Genomic DNA, 20,101 nt, shown 5'->3' with positions numbered 1-20,101 from the left:
GGGAGGGGGGCTCATTTTCACTACTGGCCTGAATCTCAGGCCTCTAAGACATGCTTCATTTTGAAGCTAGGATACTTGTTTATTATTTTCATAAATGCAGCATTGAAATTCACTGAGAATTAGGTAAGATATCACATTATGAAGACAGAGGGTTTTGAGGAGATATTCTAAGAGCAAGGGTGAAACCTGATTAAGGTCTGAGAGAAATATCATATGTTGGGTGGGGGAGGATTCTAGAAAATAGGAAATATACAATCCTGAAAGTATTAGAAATACATACCTCCCACTAGGAATGACCTAACAAGAAGACATGCTCCTCTGCGCGGCACAGACTGTACTAACATGGCACTTTTTGGAGGATAGAGGACACCACCTTTCTAATGTTAACAGCAATAGGTAACCCAATAAATACATTCACTTAGTGATGAATCACTTAAGTATCAGGAATTTTTAAAAAAAAATCTTGTAACTAGAATTACAGTACTGCATAAACAAAGAAAAGAGAGAGAGGGCCAATGTTTTAATTCCAGAAAATGACTTCCAAGAAAAGAAAAAATATGTATGTAAAGCTGCTCAGCTATTGAAACCATAAAAGTTTTACATTTTACTATCCAATAAAAATGAAAACAAAGTGTCCAGTGATAGCAATGGATGGGGACAAGGGCACAGGGTCCAGCTGAGAAGAAAAATAAGAACTGATGAGGAGAAAGATGGAGGAGGGGCCTTGGAGCAAGCGGCAAGCTGATCCTGGGATTCTGGAAAAGACGGTCATGAAACAGCAATTACAGTCAACTGGAAAAGCTAATTTGTTCATTTTCTCTCACACGTCCCAGTTACATGTTTGCAGATTAGATTTGGCTGTTAAGAAAGGAAATGGCAGCATGTGATAAACATAATGCCTGACAGTAGGGGGGAAAAAAACCAACTCTTTATTAAAAGCTAACTCAAGTAATTCATTCAGCTACTCAGTAAGAAAAACATACAGCTAGAGGTATGCAAGCTTTCTAAAATAAAACATGCCAAAGTTTTTAATTTACTCTTTAATTATTCTTTATTATTTAATCTATTTTGAAATGAAGCATGCACATATGTTCTAAAACCAGAGTAGAAATTATAAAGCATAGACCTTCATTTAGTTTCGGTCAAAATGTATTCATCAAGAAAATCAAACATTTACTTTGACATTTTCTCAAAGTGTTTTGGATAGAACACTCCACACTCTTCAGCCGATATTGAACTGCGTAAGCATTTCCATTAAGAAGCTCTAAACAAGGTGTGCTTAAAAGGTAAGAGTTCTGGTACATCAATCACTCAGGAAAAAAAAAAAAAGATCAATGAAAATTTTACTTTCAAAAGGTCTCTCTTAAAGGAAAAGCAGGTTCTAAACAGCACACTCACGTTTTCCTGTTGCAGGCAGCAGCTTCAACTGCCTAACTTTGCAGATCTGCTTCCGTACCTGCCTCCTCCCGACCCTGCTGGTATGTCTGACCTCAGCTCCCAGCAGAATTCTCCCAGCACATTTCATCATTTCCTGTTGGCTGCCGACTCCTTGCAGCCGCGATAAGGCCATTCCCCTTCGCTGCTGCATTCACCCTACAGGCACCAGGTTCTCAGATCGCTGCTGTGAGCCTGCTAGCACCATCACAGCAGAGCTTCCTTTTTTTTTTCCCCAGAAAGTAGACAAACAGAAATCTCGGTATTCATGAAAAATCAGAGAGACTGAGAACAAAGGTCATATCACCCCCCCACCACCTCAAATCAACCTGCATATGAACTAACTTACACTGTATGTGATCATCTTGGAATCTCTTCCTGTATTCAGGATCCTTCCACTTACGAGGGAAAAAGATCCACTCCGTATCTAAGGAGCCAGGAGTTAACGTGACAGGGATTTATATGCACAGCATAATCTTCCATTGCCCCTACGTGTAGAGCTCCACTTCTCTCTGTGACTCCACACGTTTAAGGCAAAGCAGTCTGACAGGGGGACGTGCAGGGAAACCTGACGCAGACTCAGGCTGGACACTGGCAGGGGACCCCGATCTCAGCAGCATGACTGCCTCCTCGGAGCTCGGGCACTCAAATACGCAAGTGTAATTCCCTAGAAGTGAGCATCAAACACAAAACACCTGACTTCTGAGAGTTTTACAAAGAACTGAAAGTGAAGGAAGAAAAAATATATACATAACTTGCGGTGAGAAGGAAGAGGTCCTGTCTCATTTAAAAATGTATGTGCCCACAAGAACATCCTGTATAATTCTTGTTAGATAAAGAGGAGGCATGACTCTCTGCTGAGTGAGGACAGGGCAGAGGGGAAAGGAAGAGATTACCAGGAATGCTCTGAGCAGCACTCTGATTTTTGAGCTGTTATGGGTGTGATGATTTGTGAAAATCCATTGGTATACACACTTATAATTTGTGCACTTTTATGTGTACATATATATTTATACCTGGATAAAAAGTGTTTTAAAAACTTATGCAACAACATCAAAAATATAAACACTGCAAGAAAGAGAAGATTCAAAGTAATCCGTAAAAAGAGACAAGAACAAATCCTTCAAGGGCTCAGTGTCCCTAAGCCTGCCAGTGTCCCTAACACTGCCCGTGTCCCTAAAATATTTTCTCAGAAAATATGTAATTAACCAAAGAATATACAAGGGAAAATTATGCTAAGTGGATATACATTACTACCCATTTTCATTCAAAAATGTTAAGTTAAAAACAGACATCTAGTCTGACCTTATAACACAGAACAGAATTGGTTAAAAATCTCTTCCCAAAATCTCATGTTTAGAAAGTCCTTAATGGAAAAACACCAATAAAGCAAAGACAATATCAATATCAACAATAGCCTCAATTATTTGACATACAATAATAATTCACACTACTCAGAAAACTATACCACCTTCCCCTCACCCTCCCCATACAACAACAACCATACAACAACAACAAAGGAGAAGCAATGACTTAAAAAAAAAATTCACAGTCTAAAAGTTGACAGTTATGTGACATCCTCATTTACTGATATGGCAGGAAATATCCCATTTCTCAGAAGTCAACCCAACACAGATTTCACTGTGCTCTGCAGCCAGCTGAGTTAGGTCAATTACACCCTTACAAAGGTATGCACACCAGAGTAGCATCCTCTGGTCTGCAGAGAGGCTGGCCACTTCATCCCGGGGTTTGCTGAGGGTCAGGCAGCATCAGGAACTGAGGGTTTAATGCCGCAAAGATCATTTTCTCCAATGATGGACAAGAAGGCTGGACAAGGCTGAGCAAGACGAAAAATGATTTCAGGCTGAAATGATTTCAGCATACTTAACCACACCAAGACAGGCTTTCTAAAACTAATGGCAGTTCTTTCAGAGCATGTGCAGCTAAGTTTAGGCAGCATAAAAACCTGGTCACCAAAGCCCTTCTCTGGGGATATTTTCTTCCACTAAGAAGCAGTAAACACCTGAGTTTTAGCAAAGCAAGCCGACTGTGTACTTTGCCTTGCTGTCAAGTAGCATGACAGAATTCTCTTCTTTGTCCCAGAGCCCCACTCTTGGCTAGAGGGGCAATCATAGCAAAATTTAAAAGCCTCATCCTCTTTATTTTTTGTAAATCCAACAAACACTGGCTGCTCAATAAACATTTATTGAGTGCTTACTTTATGTATGGTTAATCACGAAAATAACCCTATGAGTGTAAACGTTGTTGTTGTTCAGTTGCCCAGTCATATCCGACTCTCTGCGACCCCATGGACTGCAGCATGCCAGGCTTCCCTGTCCTTTACCACCTCCTGGAGTTTGCCGAAGTTCATGTCCATTGAATCAGTGATGCCATCCAACCATCTCATCCTCTGTTGCCCTTTTCTCCTTCTGCCTTCATTTCACCTCCTTCATTTTCCAGGTGAGATAACTGAGGCACAGAGAGCTTATACTACTTGCCCTGTGCCCTGGAGCTGGGGGTCCAGCCCCAGGGGGTCAGCCTCCAGAGTCCATTTGTTACCCACTGCACACACTGCCTCTCCATCTCGGCTCCGCTGAAGGATCAGAAATGGGTCCTGGCTACAGCTGCTGCTTAGTGCAAATTTTATAGGAATCAAGTAAGAACACAAATAGCAGCAGGACTATGAGGTAATAAGACCAGCTCTCCAGTGCGGCCAGGGCACTCTCTCCCTCCCCATAACTCCGGGCACCCCTCACCAGCAGCTTCCTGGCAGGAGGGAAGCTCTCCGGGCCCTGTGGCCGCTCCCGATCCTGGGGCAGGGTGCAGCCCTTTGAACTGGTGCTGGGGCAGAAACACTGCTCCAGGAAAACCCACGGCTAACCTCCAGCACACGGTGCCTAAACTGGTATTTCCAGTTCCAATCTGGCTTGTCCCCAGGATTAAAACCATTGGGCATTCATTCAACAAACATTAGCACCAGGCACAGTGCTTAGGGCCTCAGGGCCCCATAACTGGAAAGCCAAGGTCCCTGCCCTGCATTGCTCATAGCATATGGGCAGGACAGAAGTATAAATAACTAAAATGGCACGAGCTGATAAATACTAGAACCAGCATGCCTCAAGGGCTGAGGGATCAGTGTGAAGGGAGCAGCAACCCAGGTGGGAAGGCTTCATGAAGCAGGGGACATGAGTGGGTTATCTAAGAGCTTATCACTGACCTACTCAAACCACGTGGATTAAAGCAGAAAAAAATTCAGAAGCTGAGAGTCCAGCAAATTAGCTGACCTCTGCCACTGTGACCAACGCACGTCAGCAGGGGGATTCAAACGAACAGTCCTTAACTGAGCACAGTTCACAGACATTGGGACGTCTGACCATCTACCTCTTCCCCCTGATACTTTGCTATATGACTGTCACATGCTGAAAATGGCTGCGCCTGCCGAGCTCGTTTAAAAGACTACATAACATAGGTACTACTAGTCCCTTTTTATGGAGAAGAAACCACTACAGACACCTAGCTAACAACAGCCAGATGGGGATTCAAACTCAGGTTCACCTGACACTTTGAAGCCCATCCCCTCCTGACCACACTCTTACACACACACACACACACACACACACACACACACACACACACACACACACACACACACACACACACACACACACACACACACACACACACACACACACACACACACACACATGCCCCACCCCACCCCATGGAACTAGCGCTGTGAAGAAAACTAGGATATTTAGCAATAGGTCACATCATATGGGATGTCAGTTTCCCCCCCATTCATCAACTGGTCTGTCCTGGCTCTAAACCACACTTTAAAAAAAATGGTTTGAGACATAATTCAGATACCACACCATTCAACCATTTAAAGTGTACAACTCAGTGGTTTTCAGTATATTCACAGATATGGCAACCATCATCCGTGGCTTAGGAAATTTTCATCATCTCAAAAAGAAACGCCATACCCTTTAGCTATCACCCCCGCACGGTGCTTTCCCCCGAGTCCTAAGTGACCACTGCCTCTCACAAGGTGATACTTAGCAAGGTTACAGGCACAGTAATTGGGTTGTTAACAGAGCAATGCAAATACAATTCTGTGCTTCATTCCTCCCAACTGGGTTAGAGCTAACAGCTGAGCCAGGATAGAGCACCACAGCGGCTAGACAACTCCCAGGCCGAGGCTGGGGTGAGAGGCGGGGGGGACCTGGCGACCGCACACCAAATGGGCTTCCCAGCTCCTGTGTCTCTGAACGTGGCCTTGGCCGAGCGCCAGCACGGATGGCGGAAGTCATGCAGAAGACCTAGAGCAGTCTCACTGGTCACAAGACCTTAAATGCCTAGGAATGCCCATCCCCCTATCTCTAGAAAGACAAGTACCAAGATCACACTGGCTGCCACAAGCTGAAGGTAACCAGAAAAGCATTCTGAGAAGCCCAACACTTACAGACTAGCAAGACTCAAGGCTCTGAGTGTGAAAAGGTGACACTCCCCCTCCCCCCACCCACCCACACACACACACACACACATACACACACAGATCTCCATTTGTCTTCCGGCTCTTCCTCTCAGCCTTCCTCCAGTGCTAGGGAAAGTTGGGAGCAGGGGGGGTTACAGACAGCCTATGCGTGTACCCCTCCGGAGCCCTGATTTCTCTGCTGCACTTCTCCATACAGGACATTAGGACACCCGGTGAAAAACTCCTTGGCATTTAAAAGGCAAGAGCCATTAACAGATGTAAAGTGAATGAACCACAGAAATACCATGGTGAGCAAGAAACCAGATGTGAAAGGTACGTACTGTGTGTCTCATATGAAATTGTAAACCAGGCAAACTCACCTAGGGTGACAGGTCAGTGCATGCCTGGGACTGGGGTGCTGCCTGCACAGGGGCACAAGAGACTCCCTGAAGTGACGGAAATGTCCTGTATCCTGACAAGGACAGTGGCTGCACAAGGGTACCCGTCTGTCACAGCCTCTAAATGAGGCCATTCAATTGTATGTAAAATAGTATCTCTGTAAAGAGAAAAGGCAGAGGGAAGAATAAGGAAGGGAGAAGACAGGAGAGAAGGAAGAAAGAGAGGAGGGATGGAGCCCACTGCGGAACTTGGAAAGCACAAGTTCCTCCCGCTCCCAGCATCGGCATCAGCAGCGCCACAGCGACCGGCATTCTCCAGGAACTGCGGGCAAGGTCCTCAGGTGCAGAGGCTAAAGCTACGGCGGCACTCCATGCATTTTACTAGGGCTCAGTCCTTAGAATAACTGATCCTCTAACACACACAAATGACTCTGAGGAGCCCGAATGGTCCACTTTCTAAACAGGTTAGCTCGGTTCTCTCTGTCATCACTGCAGTAAAAATGTGATCACACCAGTCAGCAACTTAGGAACGGCAGCTCTTGTGACAGGTCTCAATGGCTGTTTGACAGTCAGTAAACAAGTAAAATCTAATACAATAATTACAGGTATTCACTTTTCTCTTTTTTTTCAAATGAGAAGTAAATCTTAAATTCTAGAACTCTACCATGCTCATAAATAGGTTATGTAAACAGTCCAGTCTTTTTCTGTTTGGTTTGATTTGGTTGGTTTGGTTGGGGAGAGGGTAGCAGCTATGTTCAAGTCCTCCCAGTCAGCCTCTCGTATCGCTCATGAACTGAAACATAGATAGAGCCATTTTACCTTTACTCTTCTCCCCTGTGTACAGAAAAAGGAATAAAACCAGGCCAAATGTCTAACATTCTCTATCAAAGAAGGTGGCAGGACAAGCTGAACTAAGGGCCTGTTCTATCTTTGGCAAAGTAAAAAAAAAAAAAAGTTAAAACCTTTTATGTAAGCTTCTTTGCTTCTTTGATACTTGACCAAAGGTTTTAAAAAAGGAAAAGAAAGAAAGAAAGGGAAAAAAGAAAGAAAATATGAAGCCAGACTAATTAAAGCAGACAGCCCAATTAAGAAAAACTTCAAAGCACCAATGTGATAGAGAAAAACATGCAAATCTTTCCTCGTGCATTTTATAAAATGCCGTGAGAAGCAACACCTGGACCTCTAACACATCTCGGCGGTTAAGCGGTCACACAGCTTCCTCCACTGCCCCCAGTCCCAGGAACACCTTGAGCCTTCTTTGGGCAACTACCCAAAGAAGATGGTCTGAATTCAAGAGAGGCAAACAGAGTTTGTGGTGAGTTTAGGGGTATTTTCAGGAATAGAGTTAGAGACACACTGTGTTAATGTTTTATTGGAGGCTTATTGGCGTGATTTTACCACTTGCTTACTTATATGGACACTCTCTCTGCTAGACTCTGGAAATCACAAGCTAAATAATTCATCACACTTTTCCTTAAGCTGCTTAGAGGGCAGCATGGTAGACAGACAAGCTCCCAGAGAACCACACAGTGTGACAAGTGACCCGTACTGTTAGACCTCCACACCTAAGGAGTGAAGTAGGGGGAGGCTGGGAGGAGGTGCTGGAAGACTCCCCAGGAGAGGGGGCCCCTGAGCTGAGTCAGGTAAGCAAGGGCTGCTCACTCTGCACTTCTGGCTATGGCTTCCTCTTCCCCAGGGGAGAGCACAGGGCACTGGATGACAGTTCCCAACTTCACTGACCAGCCCCCTTCATTACGGGTATGTGAACTAAAATATAGCCTGTCATATCAGTAAACAAAGGGTGTTGCAGCCATCAAGCCACCATATTACAGCCGCCAGATAGTGAACCCAGAGATGCCCGCCATCTACAGTCAACTGGCTCAGCCAATCCTGACCTTATTTATTTTTTTTGATAGTCCCAAACAACCAATTCAAATCCTCTGTGAAACTAGGAGGGGTATAAATATGTAAATAAATGAAGTTGTGATCCTAAGCACACCAGAATGCTATCATTACCTTTCCCTTTCTCCTTCCCCATTTTGGACCTGTGTTAAGGATCAGATTATGGGAAAGATGGAAAATATCAAGAACTACATGGGCCAAGAAACATCTGAATACCTATTCAAGATTTTCAATACTATACTTCAATTTGGCATGCAATAAGAAGACATTAAGTGTTTAATAAATGGATCTAAAACTTGTAGGCATTATTGAGTGTTACGTAAATTCAATTTAAAAGACATGGTCTCTAACCTCTAAAAGCTTCCATTCTCAGTCTGAAATACAATTTTAAATATAATACCAACTACAAACTTAAAAATGTGTCTTGTTTTACAAATTTTATGTTTTTCTTCTACTTCCACCATTTACAATCGACACTATTATACTGAAGAGTCTTTTAACACCATGTGCCCAGTCACACTCTGGCATGTGTGAAGACACAGACCAGGTAACAGGCTGGTCCCTAGAGGGCCCTTCCCAGCCTTCTGCGTGGGAAAAGCAGCACTGAGTGGGGTCAGGCAACAGAGAGGGGCAGAGTGAGCAGACGCAGAGCTTGGCAAGCCTGTAAGCTTCCTGCTCCTCTACCTGGACCATGACGACAGCCTCAGTAACCACCTCAGGGCTTGGGAAGATTGAGGGGACAAGGTATACCTATGTGCTTAGCAATGGTAGCCATGGAGACCACTTCCTGATCTGGAAGCTCCAGAGGATGTTGATCACAACTAAGTCAGGGGAGGGTCAAGGGGGCTTCTCCAAGGGTAGGGGTGAAACAAAGGAGGCGCATACTCAGGCAGCAGCAGCACAAGGTTGACCCCCAGGAAATTCAGGGAGCAGGTAATCAGTAAATCAGTGAACTGGAAAATTAGTGAACCAATGCCACAACAATCCAAATGGAAACAAATTCACAATGACCACAAGGAACAAGGTATGGATACGGACAGCTAGTTCAGAAGGTCTCATGAAGGAAGATAAAGTGAGGGGACTTTGCCAAGAGGCTGACGGGGCTGAGTATCTGAGAGTGTCCAATCCAGCATAGTTCAAGGACACGCTGCAGGCAACCTGGCAGGAGCCACAGGGAGAAAACGAGCTGCTCAGCCTGGCAGTGGTTACTCTGCACTTGTGTTGTTGTATGGCAGAAACCAACACATCATCGTAGAGCAATTTTCCTCCCATCGGAGGAAATGTTGGTTTCTGCCATACAACAACACAAATCGGCCATAATTACACATACATCACCTCTCTCAGGAGCCTCCCTCCCCTTCCCCATCCCCCCTCTCTAGGTCATCACAGACTGCCAGGCTGGGCTCCCCTGAGGAAGAACCAAGCATGTTTAAGATGAGTAACAAACCTGAACAGCTCTGGTAACAACCAACATCACAACACCTACACTATCAAGACAACCTGGGATTCATTATACCTGTAGACTGGAAATGTTTTTCTCTTTATTTTTTATGGAAAATGTTAAACATATAAAAAAAAGAGATTAGAACAACGACCCCTAGTTTCAACAGTTATCAGCACATGGTCAACCTTTTAGTTCATCTGTGATTATGAAAAGTGTTAAATGCTCACAGAAGCATGCAACTCAAATATGTCTTCACATGACCCGGCGGTCCACAGCACGCGTCCCCATGCAGGGACAGGGCACAAAGCAAGCAGAGCAGGGGTCCTAGCCTGAAAGAACTAGTGACCCAGTGGGGAGGCAGAGCCACAGAAAGTGAAGGGTTAGTCACTCAGTCGTGTCAGACTCTCTGAGACCCCATGGACTGTAGCCTGCAAGGCTCCTCTGTCCTTGAAATTCTCCGGGCAAGAATACTGAAGTGGGTTGCCAGGGGGTCTTCCCAACCCAGGGATCGAACCTGGGTCTCCTGCATTGCAGGCGGATTCTTTACCATCTGAGCGACCAGGGAAGCCCAGAGCCACATAAAACATGTATAGGACCAAGGAATAAGAATACTAAGCCTGCGAGGTGGACCTCTGCAATGACACGCCACGCTGATATCACCACACCCTGATACAACGCGAAGAGGACAGCACTTCACCTGGAAATATTCTTCCTGCAAACTCATAAGCCGGGTCTAACAATGTGAAAAACACCAGTCAGACCCAAAGTGAGGACCCCTCCACACCAGGTGATGGGTGGCAGCACGCTGCTGGACATGGAGCCTTGCCTGTGAAGGTGAACTGCTGACAGCCAGGAGAGACCTCCTAACGTCAAGGCTGCCCTGCTTGCTCTCCCCACTCCACCCAGAGCTGTGCTGCTTAGGCATCGAACTGGTCTCCTTAAGCTGCCCCCAGCTCCCCCAAGTTTTCTCCTGCCAGTGCCCCCTCACAGCACCTCTCTTCATTCACGCAGCAGTCTCTGAGGGGCTGCAGGTTACCACTAAGCTGAAAGCAATAGAAGGAGGAGGTATTACACACTACTGTATAATAGTCCATTTTAAAAAACAGCAGTTTATGTTTCTAGAGAAGGGCTGAACTGCCTTCAGAACTGAGCACCAGGAGACCTGAAGTTGCAGCACTCAACGAGGGGGTGCTGGGAGCAGCACTGCAGGATTCTGCCTTCTGTCGTTCTGACCTGGAGACCGTGCTTGGAACAACCAAGCCTGTGAGAGCTCATTCGTGCTTTTAAATAGCTTTGCATTTAAAGCTTCTTTATAACAGCATGGTCCTACATTTGAAACTGGACGCAGTTCTAGGAAAAAAAGCAGACCTGGATTTTCAAACTATGAACAGTATGTGGGGGTTTTGTGCATTCTGAACCAGATTTAAGATGACTTTTGTGGCCGGGGGCAAGGCCAAAGCAAGCACCTATGGTAGAGCGGCCGGACGTCTGCCTTCACACAGAAGCAAACATGTCGTGTGCTTGTATGTCAGCCCAAAGAACAGTCTATGTGACAGACTCCTGTCCAAAATGCCCTGCAACAAGATCACTGAAAGACAAAGAGAAAACCAGCACTGATGTTTTTAAAATAAGCTTTAAAAAAGACAGCAGTCTAAAACGGTTGTGCTTGTTCTCCGTAACGACAATTTGAAAATGGATAGGACCTGCACGTTTCCCATCGATGAGGCGATCAATCCGTCCTGAGCAACTTCATTCCTTCTGCTTACCCCCGTCCCTGAAGAGTGTCTTACAACATCCTGGTCAAAACTTCCCCAGTGCTCTGAAGTGCACAACTGGGAGTCTGCACAGAGTATCACTGCCCTCGACTGCCCTCCACTGAGGCTTCATCCTTTAATGCCACATTAAGAAAAGTCTGCATAGGCTTTTCCCATTTCTTTTTTTAACCTTTTCTTAAACTAGAAACTTTCCAAATATACCTTCAACTTTACACATCTGTCAGTTCTACAGGGCTCGAGGGCAAGCTCTCGGGCCACATGCCTGGGCTCCAGCAGGTCTGACCGGCCCCACACCAGTGCCAGGCACAGCCCCCTTCCCCAAATACCCAGCAGGGTGGGTGCTCCCGTCTTCGAGCTGCTGCAGAAGCAGGCTGTTGTACTCCATCCAATCTGAGGGCCGTGCCTGTCCCCGCATCCTTCCCCAACCTGCCTCGCAGCCCGTGTTTCCTTGGCACCAAGGACAGCGCTTAGCACCTAGGGGCACAGCACATATCAAAAGAAGAGGAGAAAAATCCATGAGAGAAATGGCAGCCTTGCCCTTGGGCACATGCAGCTCAGGTGTGAATGCCAAGCCTCCACTCGCAGCCAAGAACCAACCCCAGCTCACCACCTGCCAGCCGTGGCATCACAAGCTCATTTCACTCCGCGTCAGTCTGCTCAACTGCAGGAAAGAAGGTCAGCACCTCCCACCTCTCTTCTCTCCATCCCACACCGACGCAAGGCAGCCTCCAGAGCAAGCATCCCTGCTCTGCAGACCCTGACCTCTGTGCAGGCTGTGCCAAAGCCTGGCACGGAGGTCAGGGAGGATTAGCAAGTCCACTGGCAAGCGCTGTGTACGAGTTAGGTCACACCACATCCACCGGGCCTGTTCCAAAGGTGCTGTTTTGGTCACACTCTGACTCTCTCACAGGTCCGAACCTGAGTGAGACGGACTTACACACTCTCTCAAGCTGAGCTCCAATGCTCAATTATTAACATTTATTAAGCTCCCACCATATGCTCACCACAAAGTTAAGTGCTTTCAAGGGATACAGAGATCCTTTCCATCAAAGTCCTCTTTCTTGTGATTTACTCATCAGGAAGATAAAACTAAAATAATTCTATTTAAAAGCAGAACAGAGGAAGGGAGGGTTGCCTATTCTTGTGCTGTATTAACCAGGTATGGACTAGAAATAGACCCCCAGGTTGGGGGGAGAAAGGAGAGGAGAGTTATCATTCAGTGGGGACAGAGATTCAGTTTGGAAAGATGAAAAAGTTCTGGAGATAGATGGATGGATGGATGATGGTGATTGCTGCACAACAACGTGGAGGTACTTAATGCCACAAAATTATACATTAAAATAGTCAAAATGGTGAATTTTATGTTACACATATTTTACCAAACAGAAAAAAAGTTTTAATTTAGAAAACGTCACAGAGTGACACAAATTTCTTGATTTCCTAGGTGACAGAGGCAGAGTCCCAGAGTGCAGAAGGGCAATTCAGTAGTGATGCTGACTCAGTCGAACATCCACTCAGAAGAAAAGAAAACTAGATTTTTACCTCACACCAAAACCCCAAATCAGTTACAAATCAACTCCAGAAAGACTAAGGGTTAAATATGAAAAGCAAAAACTTAAAACTGTTAAAAGAAAATACAGAATATAACTTCCAAGCAGGAAAGTGTTCCTTTTTCAAAGTCCTTAAAAATACCAATCATGTTAAAAAAAAAAAAAAGAGTAATACTGTCAACTACATTGGAAACTTAAATGTTTAACAAAAGACAACATAATGAAAGTAAAAAGACATGCCCAAACTAGGAGACGATTCCTGTATCTCATAGAACCAATAAACTGATTGGTATTTGTAGAATGTATAGGGCTTCCCTGATAGCTCAGTTGGTAAAGAATCTGTCTGCAATGCAGAAGATCTGGGTTTGATCCCTGGGTTGGGTTGTAGAATGTATAAAGAACCATACAAATCAATAAGAAAACTACAGACAATTCAAGAGAAAAATGGGAAAAGATCTAGTCATGTCACCAACAGAACCCATGAACTGTTAATAGAAAGTGAAGTCACCTGGTCATGCCTGACTCTTTGCAACCCCATGGGCTGTAGCCTGCTAGGATCCTTCATCCATGGGATTTCCCAGGCAAGAATACTGGAGCGGTTTGCCATTTCCTTCTCCAGGGGATCTTCCTGAACCCAGGTCTCCTTCACTGCAGGCAGACTCTACCATCTGAGCCACCAGGGAAGCCCGAACTGCTAATACCCGCATGGAAACAGGCTTGTCCCCCTAGTATGTAGGTAAGTTCCAGCCAGAATGAGATAACATTTGACATCCTTTGTGTGGGTATGATTATGAAGTGTGACAGTTAGCCCAATTGGGCTAGGATGTGGGCAATGGGAACTCCTTTGCCAGGTTGGAGAGGAACCTGGCACGCTGCTTGGAGGAGGCTTTTCTGCACGCTGAGCACACTTACTCCAGAGGCAACAAGTCTACTCCTATATAAACCTTAGAGAAATGGAGTGCACCAAGAGATCTTTACAAAAAAGGTTCATAACCACAGTACTCCTACGGGTCAAAAAAAAAAAAAAGCAGCAGCAACCCAATACCTGCTGACAGGAGGATGATAAATTGTGGTCTATGCATGTGATGGTTGTTGAGTTTGCATGTCATGAAATGCATGGATATTTCATCAAACATTGTTCTGGGTGTTTCTGCAAGGGTGTTTTCAGTTAAGATTAACATTTTAATTAGTAAAGTACATTGCCCTCCGTAATGCTGGTGAGTACCAATCCAATCACTTGAAGGCCTGGATAGAACCAAAAAGTCAATCCTCCCCAAGTAAGAGGGAATTCTCCACCTGCCAGCCTTCTGTCTTCATCTGCACCATCACTTCTCTGGGTCCCTTGGGCCGCCAGTGCGGGGAACAAGAACTGCACTATCAGCTCTCCTGGCCACAGCCTGCCGCCTGCGGTGCAGATGTGGGCTCACCAGTCTCCATAATCACGGGAGCCAATTCCTCAACGTGAATCTCTTTCTGTACATACACAGATTCTATTGATTCTGTTTCTCTGGAGAACCCTAATACGATACACACAACAGAATACTCTTCAGGAGTTAAAAATGAAATTTGCAGATTACCTGATTTCCTTTTGATAGAGCTCATAAACAAGAACTGAATATATTATTTATAGATACATATGCATTTTTTTTTTTGAACTGTGGTATTGGAGAAGACTCTTAAGAGTCCCTTGGACTGCAAGGAGATCCAACCAGTCCATCCTAAAGTAAATCAGTCCTGAATATTCATTGGAAGGACTGATGCTGAAGCTGAAACTCCAACACATTGGCCACCTGATGGGAAGAACTGACTCATTGGAAAAGACCCTGATACTAGGAAAGATTGAAGGCAGGAGGAGAGGGGGATAACAGAGGATGAGGTGGTTGGATGGTATCACCAACTTGATGGACATAAGCTTGAGTAAGCTCTGGGAGTTGGTGATGGACAGGGAGGCCTGATGTGCTACAGTCCATGGGGTCACAAAGAGTCGGACACGACTGAGTGACTGAACTGACTGACTGACTGACTGACTGACTGATACATGTGTTTAAGTGTTCTCTTTTTAAAAGAGCAAGAGAATGATCAAATATCCTGGAATACCTTTGCCCTTGGTAGGAAGCCCCAAATAAGAGCCTCTCTGTGGAACACAATGGTTTTAATCTGGGAGGCTGGTTTCAAGGTTTTTATGATTACATTTCAGAACTTACATACCCATCACCCACTGTTTACATGAATTTTAAGTCGTATAATAAAACCTTCCTAAACTAGAGAAGCCAGGCTTCCTTGGTGGCTCAGCTGGTAAAGAATCTGAAGAAAAGTGCCATAAGAAAGACGAGGAAAAAAACACAGGTATTCAACAAATGCCAGGTTAAAATCAGACCAATGCTGAGACTCACACCTCCCACCAAGGCTTTCCAAACCAGTCAGGAAGGTTGGCTAATCTGACCAAAGCCCTCTAGGGTTCAGATCATTTAGGCGTTCCCTCCTTCCCTATTTTTAGCACACTGGTCCACTTATTTATTGAGTGCAGAAGAGGTCGGGGAAGTTTAAGAATTATGACTGGGCTAATTCCTTGCAGAGAATGGCACCTGGCAGGCTCACCCATCTGGTGCTGACCTTCAGTGTCCTAGATGTGACACTTGGTTCCCAGGGCTCCTACCATTACAACTGCTCCCCTGGCCATTTTGAGGTGGCTTATTACTTTTACAATCCTCTTCCCCACTCAACCTCAGGAATTTATTCCTGGCTCCTGCAGGGTGAGACCAGAAGCCACACCCATGGTGCAATGGGAAAGGCAGGCCTTAGGGACAGGTGGTCACATGCTCCAGACAGAGAGGAAGAGAAACACAGGGCCATCTCAGGCTGGACTGACACTGCTCCTGCGGCCCCTCTCCGCACAAGCCTGTCAAGCCCACAGCATCATCTGGGGATTCACAGACTTTGGAGAAGAGTGCTGCATGCAGGCCTCCCTGTCACACCTGGAGCTTAATGAACTGGCCACTTAATTTGCTGGCTGCTGGGTTCTGGTAAATATTTCTGCACTCCTTCTATGACCACTTAGATTTTTATAAGGATTAGCTGTAGAATTTTATAATATGCTTTTCAAGCATCTACTGATATATTCAACATAAGTTTTCTTTTTGCATAGTGAATTGCTATCCATGACATTAATTGAGCACTTACTATGTACCAAGCCCTGCTTTAGCCACTTTGCAAGTATTATTCCATTCAGTCCTGATATCAACTCTGTGCGATGGCATTCTTGTCCTGCTAATTTTACAGATGAGGAAACTGAAGCTCAGAGAGATTAAACAATCTGGCCAGAGTCAGAGTGAGTACATGGCAGGGCTAGGATATACCTTGGGCAAGAACTTCCTCCAGCCAACAAAATTCTTCATGTGATGCCCCCTGTACTTCTGGAATATACCTTGCTTGGTCATGGAGAATTAGTCTTTTAGTACACTACTACGTTCAAGTTACTTTTTATTTAGAAATATATTTAGAAATGTTGTAGATATATATATATATATATAAACATACATATGCACACATACAGAGGATAGGTCTATAGTTTTCTGTAGATCATGGATGGAAGAGGAAACCTAAACGCTACAAAGATTTAGACATATTTTGTTGTTTAGTCACTAAGTTGTGTCCGACGCTTTTGCGACTCCATGGATGGTTGCACACCAGGCTCCTCTGTCCATGGGATTCTCCAAGCAAGAACACTGGAGTGGACTGCCATTGCCTTCCCCAGGGGATCTTCCCAGATCAAGGATTGAACCTGTGTCTCCCACATTGGCAGGCGGATTCTTTACCATTGAGCCACCTGGGAAGCCCTAGACATATCTGACTACATAAAAATCTTTAAATTTTATGGAAAAAGACATGCAAACAAAGGAAAAACCAATTATAGACACAATAGCGAGAGAGGCTATTATATCTGCAATACAAACAACAAAGGATTTACAGCCCAATATACAAAAAGCTCCTAAAAACTGAAAAGAAAAACAGTTCAATGCAAGGTTGGGGGAGGGAACACAGATATAGAATTCACAGAAGAAACACTGATGGCCAATAAACATGTCAAAGCTATGGTTTTTTTTCCAGTAGTCATGTATGGATGTGAGAGTTGGACTATAAAGAAAGCTGGGCGCCAAAGAATTGATGCTTTTGAACCGTGATGTTGGAGAAGACTCTTGAGAGTCCCTTGGACTGCAAGGAGATCCAACCAGTCCATTCTAAAGGAAATCAGTCCTGAATATTCACTGGAAGGACTGATGTTGAAGCTGAAACTCCAATACTTTGGCCACCTGATGCAAAGAACTGACTCACTGGAAAAGGGAGAAGGCAATGGCAACCCACTCCAGTACTCTTGCCTGGAAAACCCCATGGACAGAGGAGCCTGATAGGCTGCAGTCCATGGGGTCGCTAAGGTCGGACACGACTAAGTGACTGAACTGAACTGAAGCTCAACTTAACTAGTACTTCAGTTCAGTTCAGTTCAGTCGCTCAGTCGTGTCCGACTCTTTGTGACCCCACGAATCGCAGCACGCCAGGCCTCCCTGTCCATTACCAACTCCCGGAGTTTACTCAAACTCATGTCCATCAGGTCGGTGATGCCATCCAGCCATCTCATCCTGTGTCGTCCCCTTCTCCTCCTGCCGTCAATCCCTCCCAGCATCAGGATCTTTTCCAATGAACTTAGGAAAGTATAAATTAAAATAACAGTGGAAGCAGCATTTGCTTTCACTGTCAGGTTGGGAACTAAGATTCCGCAATCGGCTCAATGCAGCCAAATAAATAACAATAGGATATGATTTTTACCCATCAGATTAGCAAAAAAAAACAAAAAACAAAAAAACCCATCTAGTGCTGGTGGAAATGCCCATGAAAGGGTGTCTGCATACACTGCTGGTGAAGTATGTCCTACAGAAAGGCTGAAGCAACTTAATCTGGCCTAACTTCCAGAAACTACTGACCCGGAGAGATACCCAGAGGACAGCGTTCATTGCTTCACTCAACAACGAACACCTGCCACACACAGAGCACTTCGTTAGATTTTTGTTCTCAGAGTTTAAAATCAGGAGCGTGAAAGCCAAAGGGAAGTGAAAACAGTAAGTTGCTGAGTGATGCTCGCAGCCTTCTTCCTTTTACTAAAATACGCGCTGGTGTGTGTGAGAGCCTAGGGGAAGCTGTGGAGGCCCCGCAACACTGCAGGGGTCAACGCTGGTTCATCTCAGCAAGTTGGGGCAGGAGGTTTATTACCATCTTTCTGTGTATACATCTTTTTGTTTCTCTTGGCATGAGCGTATGGTAACAAATGCAATAACCTGTAACTCTGAGAAATCTAATAAAGAATATTGCAAACAGCTGTGGTTGTACACCACAAAGAGGAGCACAAGGTCCACACCAAGTTGGCGGAAGAGCCAAGGGTCCGCCCTCTGCCCTGGCTGACCGCACAGCTGGGCTGCTTGCCCCCAGATGATGCCGCTTGTCCTCACTCCAGCTCACCCACCCCCGCAGGACAGAACTCAGGACGGCTGCTCTGCTCACCAGACAGTAAGCTGCAGGCAGCCAGCTGGCAGCATTCCTTGTATTCATGAGAACCACCTATTTCTTGAGCTCCTATGGAGGATGTGTTATGCTTTTTAGCCTCTAGAAGCTTAGGTGGACTCATTTGAGATAATACAGAAGTGCATTTGCCACCAGGTTGCCTCCTGGCCCTTGGTTAATGTGTTATCCATTTCATGAGGACTCCACAAAGCATTTCCAAACAGGCTGCTCCTTGCCCAGCACCCATTCCTCCTCCTCTGGTGATGGCATTCCAACTCGGCTCTGGGGCATCCCTCACCCCTTGGAAACAACCATCCCTCCCCTGACTCCTCTGCAAGGACTCACTGAGTCTGGGTGAGGCCACCCCACCCAATGTCTCCCAAGGAAGTGCTTTTATATGCTCAGGTTAGCTAAGGACCACAGAACTGTGACCGGTACACTATTTCCCAACTGAAAGGAATGCCATCCCTCTTGACCAACCCCCTACAACAGGGGTATTATGAAACTTTGTCACTTAAGAAAAATAGCAAGTGACTCTACAAAGGATAGACACAGAAACCTCAAAAACACTTCAGATGTTCTTACCACTGCCCAAGGCCCAGGGATAGTTACATCTGTTTATACCTCTATTTACAGAAAAATGTTCAACTGAAGACAGAAAGAAATGGCCCAGGTCAAATACTGCTTCTCCATGAATTTTCTGATCCCTTCCTGCTGGGAGTACCCACTTTCTCTGAAGGCACCTGCCACTTTCTAGCTTGTGCTACAGATTCTGAAGTACAGGAACTTCCCCCATGAGGCTGGAGGCTTCCTGAAAACAGAATCCCTGTCTAATTTACTAAAAGACTTCCCTGGCACTGTGGCCACATGGGGTAAACACATGTTGTCCCATGTGTTAAACAGGTGTTTGTCCCCAAACACATTCATGCCAAGGGTACATGTAAATGCATATGTACGTATAAATATTGGGTTGGCCAAAGAGTTCGTTTGAGTTTTCTGTAACATCTTACCCAACATGTATGGATGTGTATAGTGAATGTGTGTGTGTGTGTGTATTATATATATGTCAGTTCAGTTCAGTCACTCAGTCGTGTCCGACTCTTTGCGACTCCATGGACTGCAGCACGCCAGGCCTCCCTGTCCATCACCAACTCCCAGAGTTTATTCAAACTCATGTCCATTGAGTTGGTGATGCCATCCAACCACCTCATCCTCTGTTGTCCCCTTCTCCTCTCGCCTTCAATCTTTCCCAGCATCAGAGTCTTTTCTAATGAGCATCAGGGTCTTTTCAAATATAATGTATATTATATATATATACACACATATATACACTCCCATACACTCACATTTAACTATATAAGCCTATGAAATAAGTTTACAGTTGCTAAGATTTTAAAAACTTTAAAAACCATAACTAAATCATAGATGTGCGTTAAGACAGGTAAGACAAGTGTAAAGGATTGGGTGAAAATTTGTAAAATCTAGGATTGAGCAACTCAGGTTGCTTCATGCATCTAAGTTCTGAATCCTTCTCAGGCAAAAACTGAATATCAAACACAAATAACAGGCAT

General features: G+C 45.1%; 1 protein-coding gene across 3 annotated transcripts in view; it reads right to left on the bottom strand.

Annotated features, from left to right (window-relative positions):
* The window catches only part of PACSIN2 (protein kinase C and casein kinase substrate in neurons 2), a 109,385-nt gene that overhangs the window by 64,515 nt on the left and 24,769 nt on the right, over window positions 1-20,101 (bottom strand). The window contains exon 1 of one of the 3 annotated variants that reach the window (XM_043440040.1): window positions 1,399-1,480. The exons of the other annotated variants lie outside the window; for them this stretch is intronic. The gene's annotated coding sequence lies outside the window, so the exon portion shown is untranslated. Of the gene's footprint in view, window positions 1-1,398; window positions 1,481-20,101 lie in introns of those variants that run through there. 3 annotated transcript variants of the gene reach the window in all.

The sequence above is a fragment of the Cervus canadensis genome, chromosome 21 (assembly GCF_019320065.1).
Source record: "Cervus canadensis isolate Bull #8, Minnesota chromosome 21, ASM1932006v1, whole genome shotgun sequence".
Taxonomy (NCBI): Eukaryota; Metazoa; Chordata; class Mammalia; order Artiodactyla; family Cervidae; genus Cervus; species Cervus canadensis.
This window is presented reverse-complemented; position numbering and strand designations above follow the sequence as displayed.